General features: G+C 39.8%; 1 pseudogene; it reads right to left on the reverse strand.

Moving 5' to 3' along the window:
• Positions 1 to 12,768: 12,768 nt before the first annotated feature.
• Positions 12,769 to 18,547, reverse strand: part of LOC125244451 — an 8,975-nt pseudogene continuing 3,196 nt past the window's right edge.

The following is an 18,547-nucleotide window of genomic DNA, read 5'->3' on the forward strand; positions in this document are numbered from 1 at the left end:
AATCAACCAGCTTTCTTATGACTGGTGCAAAAAATGATGTCACACTCAGTGCTGGGTTGATTACTTACAAATTGTGGTCAGGAATGTAATCCATTACATTACACATTTAATATAATATTCTGACTACTTTTTGATTACTTTTGACCTAACTCGTTTATCACATTAATTTTAAGAGGATAATATCGTGCCATACTGATATAAAAACACAAAGAGAAAGTATATATTCTAGTCTTTAACAACATCAAGCACAGTAAATATTACATTACATTAGGGTTCATGAAGGAAGTTTCAAGTTTAACAAAATTAAAATAAACAATTTTAAAATAATATATATATATTAAAATATATTAAAATAAATTAAAATATATATATATATTGGGGTGTGACGAGGCAGGTAGTTCATGAGACGAGACAAGATTTTTACACACTATTTTTAAGAAATCCTCAATGGTGAAATACATGACTAGAAAAAGTAGTCTGCAGGTGTATTTGAAATGTTTTAACTAATCATCTTGTAATGAATGTCATTTCAGTTCTACATTCTGAGTATGAATTATCATATGCGGTAAAAGACAACAATACTCAAGTACTGTAAAAGGTTTTGCCACTAACTCAACTGACTGACTTCTCTTCTGTATGATTTCAGTCCCTTCAGACCTTACTGTACATGATTTATGAGCTTCAACAACTTTTGACCTCCTAACTGATCATAGAAATAAAAACAGTATGAATAAAAATGGTAACACTTTACAATAAGGTCTCATTTATTAACATTAACATATTAACCAACATCAACTAACAATGGGCAATATATTTGCTACAGTATTTATTAATTTTTGTTTATGTTAATAAAAATAGTCATTCATTGTTAGTTCATGATAGTTCACAGTGCATTAACTAATGTTAACAAATGAAACCTTATTGTTTGTGCTTAATAAGATTAAGAGAAAACTGTTATTCATTTTTATGGTAACACTTTACAATAAGTGCAACCATAATCGCACTCTCTCAATATTCAAAGTGCAAATAAGACCAATTTTTCTTTGATACAGAGCTAAGAGATGGTTACAACTACACTGCCCAGCCTAAAATAGTTTTCATATTGAGAGATATTTGCATTCATCAGGGAGCCGCTTTCAAAATGCAGGTTATTGAAATCGCGTTTGAATGCGCGCTCGCGTTTACTTTCACTTTCACGATCGCGCGTAACTCTGTAAATATGGAGCGGCGGCGACCGTTATCCAACTGAATTAAATGTTTTTTATTTAAATACAAAGCAAAACGATAGTAGAGGTGTAATGTAAACGTAGCGGTGGCATATTCTTTCCTAATCATCTTAACACTCTGTCATGGCAACATCACCAGACTACTTTTTGCCTCGACGAGAAATCTCTTCACATTTTAGTCTCGTAGCGAGACTAAGTCACTGAAATAAGGCCAAAAAAATATTATATATGTGTTCACAAGACTTCTGGGTATTGGGGGTTGTAGACTAGAGTTTTTGCTTCAGAATGATGTAAAAATTATGCTGCCTACTCCTTCATATAAAACAATAGAGAGATTTATATTTTCTAAAACATCTTTGGTCAAGAAACACAGTATGCGTGGAGGCGTGAATCATCATGAATAATGGGTGATTTACACCTGAGAAGACAAAAGAATCGCATAAAGAGCTCTAATGAGCTGCATAAATAATGAGCTCTTTCAGTCAGGTAGGCTGTGAAAAAACCCTCTGTGATCATGTCTCAAATCTCATCATAGTGTATATCAAACATACAGAAAAAACAGCAATAGCCTACTGTGAAATATTATTACAATTTAAAATAATGGTATTCTATTATATGGGTCAAAGACGAAAAGGGGGTTTAAAGCATAAAAAAAATAAAAGTGTAAAAGAGCTTTAAATTGAGTCTTTTTCACATACATTAGAATATGTCCTGTTTAACTTTATATTTTTCTGAGCAAAAAATAATTACTACCATACATTTTACTGTGATTTTACAGAAGACACCCACTAAAATGTCATTCAGTGTAACAATATTTTATGCAAAAAAATATGATCAGACATTTTAGAAAAACTATTATTTGATGACATATTACAGGACTCTATTTAAAGATCACAGTGCAGACCCCAAATACTAATTATTTGTCATTTTAAAGCATTATACTTCGCCAATATCCTTTAAACCATTAGGTTTTACCCATTTGTCAGCAAGAAGTTTTTGTAAGGAAGTGAAAATCAATTAAAATCAAATAACATTTTGTAGGATCACATATTATTTTACATATTTTAATAAGTACAGCTCAGAATAAGTATATTGTTTCATTTCTACATAAATATATCTGTTACACCGAATGACCATGGTTTGTTACGCTGAATGACATTTTTGACAAAAATGAAGAAAATAGTGTCATTGTTTCCATATTGCAATGTTTCGAATATTATTCTGTATCATTTAATTCCTAAACAAATCACAGAAGCAGATGCTGAAATGAATAATCATTTTATTCCACAATGCATATCATATTCGTAAAAATTAACTGAACTGGTGGTAATACTGTATAATCAATATCTCTCATTTCATTGAGAACTTGGAACTTGAAGGACAAACACACACAAAAATACAGATTCCATGTGAATTATTGACATAAAATTACTGACATAGATCTATATAAACCATGTTATTAATTAAAAATACTTTCTGTTTGGCAACATAAATTACATGTTATCAGGATTGGTATTATGGGCGGAGAATCCCCTCAGTGGCCTCTCTTAAAGGATTAGTCCACTTTTAAATAAACTTTTCCTGATAATTTACTCACCCCCATGTCATCCAAGATGTTCATGTCTTTCTTTCTTCAGTCGAAAAGAATTTAAAGTTTTTGATGAAAACATTCCAGGATTTTTCTCCTTATAGTGGACTTCACTGGGCACCAAACAGTTGAAGGTCAAAATTAGTTTCACTGCAGCTTCAAATTGTTCAACACGATCCCAGATGAGAAATAAGGGTCTTATCTAGTGAAACCATCACTCATTTTCTGAAAAAAATTGAAAATTATATAAGTTTTAACCAGAAATGCCCATCTTGAACTAGCTCTCTTCTTCTTCTCTATTAGAATTCCAGCAGTGTAGACACTGCTAAGTGTATTACTGCCCTCCACAGGTCAAAGTTTGAATTGTTATATACTATTGAACTAGCATATTGCATATAAAAATTAGTTCAAAACATTGACCTGTGGAGGGCAGTAATACATTTAGCAGTGTCTACACTGATGGAATTCAAATAGAGGAGAAGAGAGCTAGTTCAAGATGAGCATTTCTGGTTAAAACTTCAATTTTTTTATGTATTTCTGTGATGCAAAGTGTCTGAACAATTATGTTACCTCTATGGCATTTCATATGTGTATGCTTTTAAGCTAAAAGCCTATTTGGAGAAATATTGATGGATTCTCATATGTTTGTCAATTTTCTATACAGAGGAGTAATATTGATTCAGGATTTATTGTCATTACTATGAGTGCTGGATACTGTGTTTTCAATTCATACTTGCAGCCGGAGGGCGCTCTGTGCACCTTTAGTCCACAAATGCCTGCTAAAGAAGAAAAGGCAATCCAGGAACTAACCGAACTAACAGAGGCCAGAGATCGCTAACTATGGCTATTCAAAACACTTTTCAAGACAATAAATACACGATTGAGATGATGAATGCATGTATTGCCTCAGTATTTGCGTCTGAATAACGCTGGCTCCGTGGGCGTGGCCGCATTAGCGGATAATGAGCTGAATCACGGATTTCTGACATGGCTCTCTTTTCATACAGATTACATAAACAGAGAATTTTTGTTTTCGATTTGACTTACACGATTTAAAACCTGACATTTCAACGTTTTTTCAGACATAAGTATAATTTCTTGTGATTAGTATTCACTAAGTTACAGTTCATTTTCTGAGAACTATCAGATTGGACTTCGTTCAGAGGGAGACGAGAGATCACGCATCATGTTTGTTTTCTTTATTTTACAAAAAGCACAACATTTTGTTTTTACTCTCAGTGTACACAAATAAAAGAAGATATTCCACAGATTAAAATGGTGTATAACTCTTAATTGTATGTGCAACATTGACGGAGTATTTTGAGTCTCTTTCACACTTGTAAGAAAAAAACCGCGGTGGTACCAGAGTGTTAAATGAAATTTATGTAATAGTATGCAGAAAAATGCCAGGTTTATATAACACTGCTTAGTGTTCATGTGTGTGCGCACTACTGAGTTAAAGTACCATTGAAGCAGTGTCAGAGTTAATGAGATAATTAAGTGATGTTTGAACATTAATGATGAACACCTGCTGTTAACAAGAAGATCCACTGAAGAAAAGAGAAACAGCTGACTTCAGTCACAGCCTTCTATGAAATCAATTGAAGATAAAAGACATTAAATATTTCACGATCTGATTAAACAACTCCACAATCTCTACAAAACATTACCAGCTTCAATCATTACTAACTAGACTGACTTTATCATGACTTTAGTCATACATCTACATAAGTTCTTATGAGAATTAAAGGATAAGTTCACTTTCAAATAAAATTTTCCGTATAATTTACTCACCCCCATGTTCATGTCTCGAAAAGAAATGAAGGATTTTGATGAAAACATTCCAGGACTTTTCTCCTTATCGTGGACTTCAATGGCCTCCAGACGGTTAAAGGTCAAAATTACAGTTTCAGTGCAGCTTTGAAGGGCTTTAAACGATACCAGACGAGGAATAAGAGTCTTATCTAGAGAAACAATTGGTCATTTTCGAAAAGAAAAAAAAAAAGCAACTGTATATGCTTTATAAACACAAATAATCGCCTTCCACGTGCTTCTGCTTTCCGTATTCTTCAAAAAGCTTACGCTGTATGTCCTACACCTTCCCTATTCTACTTACGGAAAAAAACGGAACTGGCACCGGGTTCATTCCATAAGTTGAATAGGGAAGGTGTAGGACATACAGCATAAACTTTTTGAAGAATACGGAAAGTGGAAACACGTGCAAGGCGATCATCTGTTTATATAAAGCATATACAGTTGTTTTTTTTTTTTTTTAAATGACTGATGGTTTCTCTAGATAAGACTCTTATTCCTCGTCTGGTATCATTTAAAGCTCTTTGAAGCTGCACTGAAACTGACATTTTGATCTTCAACCGTCTGGAGGCTATTGAAGTCCACTATAAGGAGAATAATCCTGGAATGTTTTCATCAAAAACCTTAATTTCTTTTCAACTGAAGAAAGAACGACATGAACATCTTGGATGACATGGGGGTGAGTAAATTATCAGAAAAATGTTATTTGAATGTGAACTTATCTTTTAACACCTTACCTTGTTGTTTGTTATTCTCAGCAGGTTAAGTAAAGTAAGTCGAGTCTGGCCTAAATTAGAAGCATTTTAAATTACTTACAATTTGGTCAGAAGACTCCTCTGTGGTACGTTCTTGTTCAAAGTCTTATAAATCAAGCCAAGGTAGGCAGCTTTTGTAATCAATTAAATTTCTTTTAATTGGTTACTTTTCTTTTTATAATAAACAAAAATGTAAAGGCAAATAAAACTTCATCATTAAGGTATAAAATACAGTAATCACTCTTGAGTCAAAGGTGTAGTCAGCTCTGGGTGTCCCATCTTCAGCTTGGGGTTTCTTGTCCTCAGCTCTGGGCTTCTAGGCGTCGGGGGTACTGATGTATCAGTATCCGAAGAGGCAATCAACTCATCAGTCTTTTATACCTGAGTTGTTTATCACAGACGTTGGGTTATCTTCTTGATTGACGTACGTTGTAACTTTCCCAAAGTTTCCAGACACTTCTCAAGGCCTCACAGGTGCAAGCTGTCTGGCTTTTGTGTCCTTGAACTCCAGTAAACTCAGCCAAGATGGCTGATGTCCTTATAAGGTTCTTGGAGTAGAACCACAGTTCTCCATGTCCTTGAGCAAACTCACATAGAACCACACACACTTCTGTGTGCTGCAGTCCAGTTCTGCTCCTCCTTCTCGTAAACAGCCATACACACATATCTAACAATAACTGTACATCTCTGGCCATACAGTATAATGCATTTCTTAGAAACAAACCAATATAAATAACAATAATATTGTAAGCAATGCCTAATATTTAATACATTGGCCAAATGTGTAGCAACAGACATCCAAAATCTTAACAAGGAGGCAGGGTAATTGCATTTTCTTGATATAATACAACAGACCAAACATAGAACAAGTCCAAAAATCTTACCGTCCAAAATCTTACCATTTTTATAATTTTTAGTCAAATTATTTGGTAGTCAGAAGAAGGGGGGGGGGACCAGATTTTTTAAAGGTTTAAAGGGGGTGTGACCAAAAAAAGTATGAGAACCACTGCAATAAAGTCACTATGAGTTTATAACACTACCAGTCTTTACTCAGATGTTAGTTTTAGTAGTGTCATATTAATTTTTAAAAGAAAACCATTTTTCTGAAGCATTGGAGCCATAAATATTTACTGTTTCTATGATGTTTCCAGTCAGTACAGGAGTGTTTGCACTTGCACCTGTTTCAGCATTCACATCAACACTGATTCCAGTCTGACCGCTGCTGCTCATCTGAACTGGGGCTTTGTGTACTGAAAGAAAGACAGAGAGTTTTTGAGTTTTTCAAAACAACTATAAAGGTGTAGTAAGCAATTTTTGAAAAACGCTGTTGAAAGTTGATCGGGCTGAGCACCACAACACACTTGTAGCCAATCAGCAGTAGGGGGCGTATACAATCATGATAGGGTAAGAGGAAAAGTGACCAAGAGGGAGATTTGAAGACTGTTGAAAGAGAAATAGCTGAGAGACATTACAAAAGTAAAAAGGTCAGAGGAATATCGCTGGAAGAAGAAGGGTTATGATTAGGCAAGAGCTTTAGGACCTGCATTAATATTAGAAAAGCTTTCCAGTGCTGGGGAGACCTAAACAGGAAGGCCTGAAAATGGATGCTGAGGTTGTGTAGTTTCTGCTCCATACGTGAGTAATTGAGTGTCATTGTTTGTCTGGAGCTGCTGGAAACTAACAACAATCTCTTGCTTGTATATACTCGTGTACTGTATGTTCATTTTTAGTGCTTACTTGTCGCTCATTCCCCATCACTTAATTTTTTGCAACGCATTATTTTTCTTGGCTTCAGCTATGGTAAAGAGACATCCACTCTTGCATTGTGTGTTCAAGCATTTTGGGGGGCTGAGCAATGAAGGGAAGTGTTTGTTTGGGTTGTTTTCAAATATCAACAGTGGTCAGCAATGAATCTCAAAAATTGCAATACTGCACCATTCATCATAAGAACAACTTCACATTATAGATTTTAAATTTTAATCATGTTTTCCACATTTTCTGTATTTTCACATTGTCTCTTACAAACCCAAAACGTATTCCATTCCATCACTGTGCAAATAACTTAATTTATAACCCCACTGATGCAAATAAACTTTCATAATCATTAATCAACTTATAAAACTTAAAATCAATCAGATCAAATCAACTAAATCTTTCACCATTTTTATTTTAAAAAAATCTTGTTTTTAACCCTTCTCTGCCTTCAATTATTTATTTATTGCCTTGTAATAAAACAACTTTTAGTTTGTCCAACTAAAAAGTTTAAAAACAGACTTTTACTTCTTGCTCTATAAGATGGACCAATTATGAAACTCTGAAGAGATCCCCCCCTCCCTAAAAAAACCCTAATTTAAAGTACTCTAATCTTTAAAGTATTCAGTCTTAAACATTCTAAAAAAGCAGTAAATGGGCACTCATCAGACATATTAGAATTGATAACATTGCAACATGTTCTCCAACAAATACGCCTATATAGGTCGTTTGTCACTTCCCTGAAATACGACCATAGGAACGTTTACTGAAGTAAATGCTCTAAAAAAGTGTTTACCTATCGACAACAGGACACTTTCTTTTTAATGCATTGTTCCCTTTTATCTGCGCCATATTTCGGGTTTCGCATAGCTCAATTGGCAGAGCATTGCAATATATAACATTTCCTCTGTCAAGATCCATAAATGTACTAAAAACATATTTAAATCAGTTCATGTGAGTACAGTGGTTCAATATTTATATTATAAAGCGACGAGAATATTTCTGGTGTGCCAAAAAACAAAATAACGACTTTTTTAGTGATGGCTGATTTCAAAACACTGCTTCAGGAAGCATCATAAATGATATCTGCTAAGCTGATATCTGATAAATTCAAGTAAATACGCTGGAAATCCACACTCATTCAAGGATGTGCATTTATTTAAAGGTGCTCTAAGTGATCCTGGGTGGAGTAACTTCCTGTTGACGTTCGAAGTGTTGTCAAACAAAACAGAGGCTAGCTAGACCCTCCCTCCTCCTCCTCCTCCCCCTCCCCCTCCCCCTCCCCTCCGTGCTTCCTGAAACAGTCATGAACGTGCATTTAAAGTCACTCTTGTCAGTTATTGGCTGGAGCATGTTTATTATGATTTGTGGTCCAGGCTGCACCAGTTTGTTTTTATTGCCGTTTTTGGAACTTGTGGCGACTACAGAGACCGCGTTTTTTTACAGTGTGTTCAGGGGACAGGCAGCTAGCGGATAGTGAGGAGATGTTTGCTGTATGTGACAAAAAATGTTTTGGCCTAAAAACGCGTGACATCACTTAGAGCACCTTTAATGTACGGAGAAAGCATGGGTATGGAGCTAGGATTATGACAATATAAATCACCCCTTGGACTTATTAGCCTCATGTCATTGCACTCAGGTGTTTTGTGTTTGCTCATTAGTTCTGTCTATTTAGTCTCAGTGTTTTTTGCCTTTGTTGTGGTTCGTTGTTTTCTGTTTTATGCACTTTGTTTCTGGTTTCTGTTTTTGTGGACTGTTTTTGCCATGGACTTACTTCATTAAACTGCACGTGGATCTTATCATTTTGTGTCGGTGCATTCCGTGACAGAACGAACCACCTATTAAGATCCAGCAGCATGAGGACCATTCTGGCAGGCACTTGCAGGGAGCGTGTGGCACTGCTTGGGGCAGTGATGGCTCTACGCCAGGAGGAGAAGAGGTAGGATGCTTCGCCACGGTCTTTTGGACGATGGCGGTGGGCCTGAGGTACAATGATGCAGCGCTGAAGGAGATTTTTAATTGCTGCATTGATGATCCTCTACCTCAGTGTGAGATGGAAGGGCTACAGGACTTGGATTTTTGGAGATTCGCCGCCTTATCTCTGCCATTGGGTAGATTGGGCCTCACCAAGTCAACCAGGCAGTGTGCATGCTCCAGATCATGAATCCGTCTCTGAAGTCACAGGGGAGGTGGGCACTGAGCCTCAGCTTCACCCCGGTAAAGGGAGGAGGAGGAGAAGGAAGAAGGCTTCCTTCGGACGTCAAGGCCCGGAGGCCGCTCCAGTCAGTGAGCCCGCTCCAGCCAGTGAGTCCACTCCAGAGCCCGCTCCAGCCAGTGAGTCCGCTCCAGAGCCCGCTCCAGCCAGTGAGTCCGCTCCAGAGCCCGCTCCAGCCAGTGAGTCCACTCCTGAGCCCGCTCTAGCTAGTGAGTCCATTCCAGAGCCCGCTGTAGTCAGTGAGTCCACTCCAGCCAGTAAGTCCACTCCAGAGCCCGCTCCAGTCAGAGAGTCCACTCCAGCCAGTGAGTCCACTCCAGAGCCCGCTCCGGCTGGGGAGTCCACTCCAGAGCCCGCTCCAGCCAGGGAGTCCACTCCAGAGCCCGCTCCAGTCATTGAGTTTACCCTAGCCAGTGAGTTCACTCCAGAGCCCGCTGCCGTCCCGGAGCAGCCCGAGCTCGCTGCCGTCCCGGAGCAGCCCGCTCTCCCTGATACGGCCACGGAGGCCGTCACCGAGCTGCCCGCTCTCCCTGATACAGCCACGGAGGCCGTCACCGAGCTGTCCGCGCTCCTTGATACGGCCACGGAGGCCGTCACCGAGCTGCCCGCTCTCCCTGATACGGCCACGGAGGCCGTCACCGAGCTTCCCGCTCTCCCTGATACGGCCACGGAGGCCGTCACCGAGCTGTCCGCACTCCTTGATACGGCCACGGAGGCCGTCACCGAGCTGCCCGCTCTCCCTGATACGGCCACGGAGGCCGTCACCGAGCTGCCCGCTCTCCCTGATACGGCCACGGAGGCCGTCACCGAGCTGCCCGCTCTCCCTGATACGGCCACAGAGGCCGTCATCGAGCTGCCCGCTCTCCCTGACACGGCCACGGAGCGCCCTTGGTCAGCCCTGCCGCCGCCGCCATCCAAGCCTTCTGCCCTGCCGCCGCCACCGAAGCGCTTTGCCCTGCCGACGCCACCTGAGCAGTCTGAGCATGCTGCCGTCCCTGAGCAGCCCGAGGCCGTTGCCGTCCCAGAGCTGCCCGCTCTTCCCGATATGGCCATGGAGCACCCTCGATCGGTCCTGTCGCCGCTGCCCAGATCTTCTGCCCTGCCGCCGCCATCCAGGCCTTGCGTTCTGCCGCTACTGCCCAGGCCGTCTGAACCGCTGAAATCCGCTTGGTCAGTTCCTCCAGCACCACCCTGGCAAACAGCTAGGACTCCAGACCTGACAGTGCCCGCCTGGTTGGATTCTCCAGCACCGCCCTGGCAAACAGACAGGACTCCAGACCTGCCAGTGCCCGCCTGGTTGGTTCCTCCAGCACCGCCCTGGCAAACAGCTAGGACTCCAGACCTGCCAGTGCCCGCCTGGTTGGTTCCTCCAGCACCGCCCTGGCTTTCTGGGGGAGCACGCTGGATCTGGCCCACCATCCCTCCCCCTGATCCTCCTCCTATCCACCTCCCTCCTGAGTTTTGTTTTGTTTTGTTAAGTGGAGCGTCTGGTATCCGCTCCGTAGGGAGGGGGTAATGTCACGATCTCCAGTCGGAGTACCCTGGTTGGCCACCAGAGGGCACTCCAGCACGGACTACGTCACCAGTTTTACTTCATTTCCCATAAATCACCCCTTGGACTTATTAGCCTCATGTCATTGCACTCAGGTGTTTTGTGTTTGCTCATTAGTTCTGTCTATTTAGTCTCAGTGTTTTTTGCCTTTGTTGTGGTTCGTTGTTTTCTGTTTTATGCACTTTGTTTCTGGTTTCTGTTTTTGTGGACTGTTTTTGCCATGGACTTACTTCATTAAACTGCACGTGGATCTTATCATTTTTTGTCGGTGCATTCCGTGACATTTATGAGCTGTATTTATATGTTAGGCTGGCTTTTTCAGCACTTGAAACATTTGTCTAAGTTTCTCTATTGTTTGTTTTAAAGTATATTTGGTGTGAAAGTGATTAGCATGCTACTGTGTCTACACAGGACGCGAGCGACGTGACAATATACCCATTGATTATGATCAATATAATGTCTACACTGGATGCAGGCGGCGTGGCGCAACACTGTGTCTATGAAAGCGACGAGAATATTTTTGGTGCGCCAAAAAAACAAAATAATGACTTATTTAGTGATGGCCGATTTCAAAACACTGCTTCAGGAAGCATCGGATCATTATGAATCAGTGTGTCGAATCATGCATCAAATTGCAGGTCAAACCCGCCAAACTGCTGAAATCACGTGACTTTGGCGCTCCGAACTGCAGATTCGATGCGCAGATTCATAACGTTCCGATGCTTCCTGAAGCAGTGTTTTGAAATTGCCATCACTAAATAAGTTGTTGTTTATTACTTATAGAAATAGTGCAACGTCATATAGTTACATTACATGTATTGCAAAATACGTAATGTTTTGAGGACCAAGTTTGTAGTCAAAGTATGGGCAGGCCATAGTCAATGTAAATCATATTGTTGATGTTTCGTCTGTACCAGTGAATGTGCCATAACTGTTTATCCGCCTTACTAGCCTGCGCGTTCACGGCAGGCTCCGTTGTGATGGGGGAGGAGCTGTGGAGGGAGGGCTGTAGCGCAGCAGAGAGCAAGAGGGAGTGACCTGTGAGTTGTGCTTGTGAAATTTTCAGGCTAAGTCAACGTTTTCTAAAAACTCCCTACTGCAGCTTTGATAAGCAATATACAAATGGCAATTTCTCCATTCATTCTCCAATTATTGTTTAATTAACCAAAACCCTGACCCAAGAGATCAGAGACCATTCCTTCATACAGAATCTCTCCAGATCCTTCAGATTCCAGCTCCATGTTGGTGCTTTTTCTCTTCAGGTCACTCCACTCATTTTCTATTGTGTTCAGGTTAGGTTGTGTGTTGGTTTTGATGTTTGTTTTGGATCTTTGTTCTGATGGATGATCCAACCACAGCCCATTATACGATTTCTAGCAGAAGCGGTCAGGTTTTGATTTTTATCTGTTAGTATTTGATAGAATCCATGATACCATGTATCTGAACAAGATGTCCAGGACCTCCAGCAGAAAAATAGGCCCACAACATTAAAGATCCAGCAGCATATTTAACCGTGGGCATGGGGTACTTTTTATCCATGTGTGCACCAAATCCATCTGGTGGGTCTGCTGCTAAAAACTTTTTTTTTTTTTTTTTTTTTTTTATCCGACCGTAGAAGCCTGTCCCATTTGAAGTTTGAGTCATGTCTTACAAAATACGAAACGCCTATCCAATACAAAATTTGTGCGCAATCACAAAAACGCGTCTCCGTGTGGACGGGGCCATATACTCCAGGATATTAGTTTATTTCGAGTCGAAGTGACTGTCAGGCATGTCCATCTCTTTTGTACACTTTCGACCACTTCAGTCTTGATTTCTTCGAGGGAAGAGTCTATGGGTGGGTAAATGTATGAGCTTTTTCTGATCTTTCAATCTAATGGACAAAATAAACTCATGCAATTTACATATGAACACAAAAGGAGACGATGTAAAAACACACAGAGAGCGGCAGCTACGAGACCACGCCGAACATAATATTTATGTGCTAAGTAAGTAGGCGGAGATTTTGCGGTCTTTAAAAGCTGTTCAAACACATTCAACCCCATGAGCGTTTCCACTACAAAAGCAATCAGGTCTAATGCGATTTCAACTAACTCTGGAAGTGGTCGAAAGTGGACAAGCACAAAACATTTTACACCCTGTTTACACCTGTATTTTGCATTGTTCACTTGTGATTTGATCGACCAAAACAGGTGGAAACAGGGCCCTAAGTAAACATAATTTCCTAGAGGCAGTCTTACTTCTTGAGTTTCCGGTTAAATGTGGCTGTGAATTGGTTTTTTTCTCTCTTGCATTTGCGTCTGTATTTAGTTGTGTAGTTTTGTCAGGAGATTTTTGTGCATTTTCCTGGCAGTGCTAAGCTTATGAATATGCATTCGTCCTCCTCCACGTATGCATGTACAGTTATGTGTACAGAGACGGCGGCTGTTGCATGTAGGCTGGGAGTTTAAACACCCGGTTATATCCAGGTTCCCATGGCTGTTGTTGCATATGCGGAAGCTTTGTTTATTTCTTTTAAGTATTTTGCAGTCTGCATGTTAATTAATTTTATTTATCTTACGTGGATTGTAGGGGCGTCACTCTTGGCTGATTTGAGTTCACGTGTTTTGGTTTTGTGTGTTCTGTTGTGTCAAGTGTTTTGTGGGATGGTTGTTCTATTTTGTGATGTATTTCTTTTCACGCGTAATTAGTTTTTGTTGTATCGTGATTTGGTATATTTTCTTTTTGAATTAGTTTATTTCTGAGTTTTGTAAACATTGTGTATCATTGTTTGTCAATTCAGGTGATTTAGCTTCATTTTATTTGTGTGTTATAATTGAATATTGAGTACCTGCACCCACATTTTTGTGTTTGAGTGTGTATTTTTTCTTTTAGAGGTTGCAGGCCTTCAACTGACCAGGAAAATGACCTGTCTATTTTAGGTGGTGGTGGTGTTTCCATATTTTCCAGTATATGAGTGTGAGTGTACAGTGTAAATTAGGATATAATTTATCCTTTGAAGAGTCTGCCTTGTAGTTTAGGCTGCAGTTGCTTGATGGTTCTTGTGTAATTGTGTGTGTGGGTGTAAATCCTCTTCAGAGGTGACACTGAGTTATGCCCCCGAAATGTTATTGCGTTTTATGCTGTTGTAATAAAGAATTTCATATTTTTAGACTGATACCTGTGTCATGTTTTCCTTTCCATTGGGTGGGGAACCTGTGCATAGCCACTGGCTGCTGGATCTGCTGCAGGATCTGTAGAGCTGACTGCTGCACACACAGCTTCCCATCTGACCCCGTGTCAATCAAGCATACTGGTATGTCTATGGTCACTGATGGAGATGCCAAACAAAGAATCATTTAAAGGAATAGTTCACACAAAAGTACTTCATACTTTGCATAAATTACATTATCTTAGATGTCCACCTTAAATTTCACGGCTAAATTTTTCTCCTCATTTTCAACTTTTAGAATCAGGAGTGTGTCTGATGATGCCACATGCTTCAGCTGTACATCTGAAAGTATAATCCTTTTTGCTGGCTGGACTTTTTGCATTACTGGAGTAAACACATTGTTAACGAAAATCTCTATATCTACAATATTATTAACTTAAAAATAAATAAATAAAAAAAAAAAATCACTATAGCACTAGCTATTCATTCTACGTACAGACAAGATACTAGCATCTCCAACTTCAGAAACTCTAATCATGCAATCCTTAAACGAACACTCCGGGTTGTTATCCAAACTTTGAAATGCTGCTATATTGACCAGTTCTCACCGATTGACAGTGCTTCTGATAAGAACCTCTAGTTGCTAAACAAATCGCTCACTCCCAACATCTTCTAAGAGAGAATAAAATCTGTGGTTTCCCTTTTCAGATGGGGAGATACTGCTTAGGATGCTTAGCTATGGATTCTGTAAAGCTCTTGTGCTTATGCTGTTTTGAGGTGGAGAAAGTGTTTTTGTTAAACAATTCTACGTTTGCACAGCCACTCTCCGACCCTGCCTCCTTTTCCCTTACCCGACTGCTTCAGACATGTCACAAATATGATTTAAATGTGATTCATTGTCCTATAATGAAATATATGTCTGTGAATGTTTCTGAACATATTAAACACACTTCAAGAGGGACACTTCCTCCCATTGTCAACTTGGATATTTTACTAAAAGAGCTTGTTTCATCTAAAGACTTCTTCAATAGCATCAATAACATGCTGAATGTGACATTTGCTAATATAGGTCTGACCTTACAAAAAAAAAAAAATTGTTTAAAGTATTGATCACACTGATATTGATTCATATTGATAAACGCCCCCTAGACTGCAGTTGTTATTGCAGGGTGTATTTTTTGGGCTCTTGAACAGCATGTACCAAACTAATTTGGATGTTTGTTAATTTTATTCATATCTCCAAGTGTCTAACAAGCACAACCCCTAAACCTTTGAGCACCTCTTTCACAAGGAACCTTGTAACTATTTACAAACAGTGAAACTGAAATTTAAAGACTCTCACCCTTAATTGTTTTTTCCTTCTCGGTTAGTTATTTGTCAACATGCAGAATTGTTTTAGAATCCACAGACTTCTGCTTTAGAAACTCCTCTAGGACCTCTGTAGCCTATTGACAATACAGAAAAATTTATGACAATGATGAATGAAAGTGATCATATTCTTGTGGTGATGTGTAATATGGGCAAGACCTTGACTTCTTTATTGGCCTGGCTGTTATAATTCTTCACAATGTCCTCTAGATCTTTGCAGAAGAGATCATAGCCACCAGGTTTGGTATAGAAACCCTTCTTGAGATTTTCTGTCATTGGTCCAGAGAGGGATGACAAGAGATCCTCACATCGTCTCTTTGAAGATAGCTTATTTTGCCACAGGTATCCGTCAAAGAGTTTATTAATGTTTTCCTAAAAACAAAACATGTAGCATGTAAGTAACAGTTTTATAATGCATCAGAGATATCATCCATGTACCCTCCGACAATCTCTTCACACCACTGAATCCCAGAAGAGAGCAGCAAAATAATCAAACTGATTACTGGGTTTGCAGTTTGAATTCAGAACCAACAAAGGGCCAGAAGAGAGATGACTTTATCTGCTGGTTGTCCAGTGTTTAAAAAGTCAACATTGCAGCACATCATTCTAAATGAACTGAAACTGGAAATCTGTGAAGAAATCCGGCCTACCTCTAGAGATTTCAGGTACTTCCCATCAGTGTCCCTGAAGGAACGCTTCATGAAGGTTTGTGTCGCCATGCTGCTTTTGAGGACACATCTTTCAGTTCCAGAGGGAAGGAGTCCTTCAGCTTCTCCATTCCACTCTGGTAAACCTCAAGCCCCTCCTTCACTGCAACCTCATTCTCAATCATTGCCATAGAAATCACAGCATTCTCCAGACACGGCACAGCCCCACTGGAGATGGTGTCCACGTATGTTTTCGCCAACTGACCCAGAACTTCAGAGAAGGAAATAAGTCAAACCAAATGATACAGAAAAACACACAGTCATCTGTAAGTTCATGCAAACTCTTGAGATTTAATTCTGAATCACCTCTGCCAGTGACTGTGATTCCATCTTTCAGCTTCTTCACATGGCTCTCGTTAAAGACAAACTTGCAGAAACGATCTGTGACCCACAGAAATTCAGAGGAAAGGTAAGCAGGATCCAAACTCTCTAAACGAGACACATTCTCTGGAGTGGTTGGGAATGGGAAAGTGAAGCACGTTCTGGAAGGGAAGAAGTTTTTGATGCACTCCCTGGGCAAGTTGTACTCCATCACTCTTTTTGATGTGCCTAAAATGAATGAGCACATGCTGTAGATCCTCTCAATTCAAATATTATTAAACCATAAGTATTACCTCAATAAATTATGAATTTTAAGAGTAATACAAAAGATCTGTTGACAAAAACTAGTCAAAAAGTAATAGTGATTGTGAGGGCTCTTAAAATATATTTTTTTTTACTATTTTTAAATTACCATGTTTCAGCTTCAGAGCAAACTCTAGGTACTCATCCTCTGTTGCATCTTTGCCATCGATCTTTCGCTCAATAGTGAAGTCCCTCACAGCCCAGATGAAACTAGGGAAGAACTTCACGAACTCGCTTGAGTCATCGGCATAGTCATCTGATGATTTGACCTTAATGCAGTCTATTAGTTCAGTGACGTATCTGACAGTTTGTTCAGGTATGCCAAACATGTCAGGCATGTCAAGTGACTGTCAAACAACAACACATGATTCATTGTCTAACAAAACAAATGTGTCTTTCCATGAAGTACTGAATACTTTTTAGTATCACAAGGAAGCATTTAGATGTAGATAAGTCGGTAATAGATGTAAATAAGTTTTTCTTATTGTGCTTCTCAATAAATAAACCCAGTTCACTCCCTCATAATAGACTGTACCCACACATGGCAATTAAACCCATGTAGCACCTTACAAAGAGTGACGTCTCCTTGTTTTGACTACTAAGTTGTGATGTATTTGTTATCATTTGTAGCTAAATTAGTGGTTCTCAACTCCAGTCCTTAGGATCTGCTGCTCTGCACATATTGTACGTATCTCTAATCTGACACACTCAGTTCAGTTCATGGGGCCGTCTCCTAACAAGCTGATGATCTGAAACAAGTGCATTAAATAAGGGACACATACAAAATATACAGAGCATTGGGTCCCAAGGACTGGAGTTGAGAACCACTGAGCTAAATGACATGATAGGAATCTAGACTAACAGAAGGATACTGCAGTTCCTCTACAGCCCTGTTGTCAATCGTCCCTCAACTGTTGAAGACCAGAGTGCTGCTCAGTAACACAGCCAGACAGAAGATGTTGGTGTCATGCTTTGAGTCTCCCTGAGAAAGAGAGACAATCATGGAGTTAGAAAGTCTTTGAAATTAATCTCAAAGAAAACTGCTCTATTTTAACAGTGTTAAATCAGTGCAAATTAGTCTCTAAATAAATGTTGTGTCAATTCATTTTTTAAAGAAAGTTCATGGTAGTTAGGAAAGCGCATTCACTGCCTCATATTTACCACAAACTAGCAAGCTATTAATTGAATACATGTGTTCATTCTTAAAAGTCAACAGCATACTGAATGAGACATTCTATCTCAGGAGTGTCCAATCCTGCTTCCTGAGGGTCACTGTCCTGCAGAGTTCAGCTCCAACCCCAATTAAACACACCTGAACAGCTAATCAAGGTCTTTCTAGAAACTTCCAGGCAGGTGTGTTGAGACAAGTTGGAGCTAAACTCTGCAGGACAGTGGCCCTCCAGGACCAATTCTGGACTCCCTGTTCTATCTGAATAAAGGTAACTCTTCTCTGAAAGTGAGAGTATTGTTGACCCATTGAAACTGCTTGTGATATTTGATGTTACTTTAGTTGTGTTTCAGTACTTTGGTTTTTACATCACCTTGTCCACGTCTCCGAGTCCCTCAGTGTCCAGCAGCACCAGAGTGGTTCCTGCTTTAGTGGGGTGATCCACACACCACATCCAGATGCCCTTCGTCTTGGACTCAATGGTGCTGCCCAATGCAAACCCTGATAATGCCACACAAAAAAAGAATTACTTTTATGCATGAATTTCTCTTAAACGTACGGAGGCTCTCAGCACTGCTTGTAAGGTTCTAACCTGTTTGTTTTCCTGCGAGGCGATTCATCAGGTAGGA

This window comes from Megalobrama amblycephala, linkage group LG14, assembly GCF_018812025.1.
Source record: "Megalobrama amblycephala isolate DHTTF-2021 linkage group LG14, ASM1881202v1, whole genome shotgun sequence".
Classification (NCBI taxonomy): Eukaryota; Metazoa; Chordata; class Actinopteri; order Cypriniformes; family Xenocyprididae; genus Megalobrama; species Megalobrama amblycephala.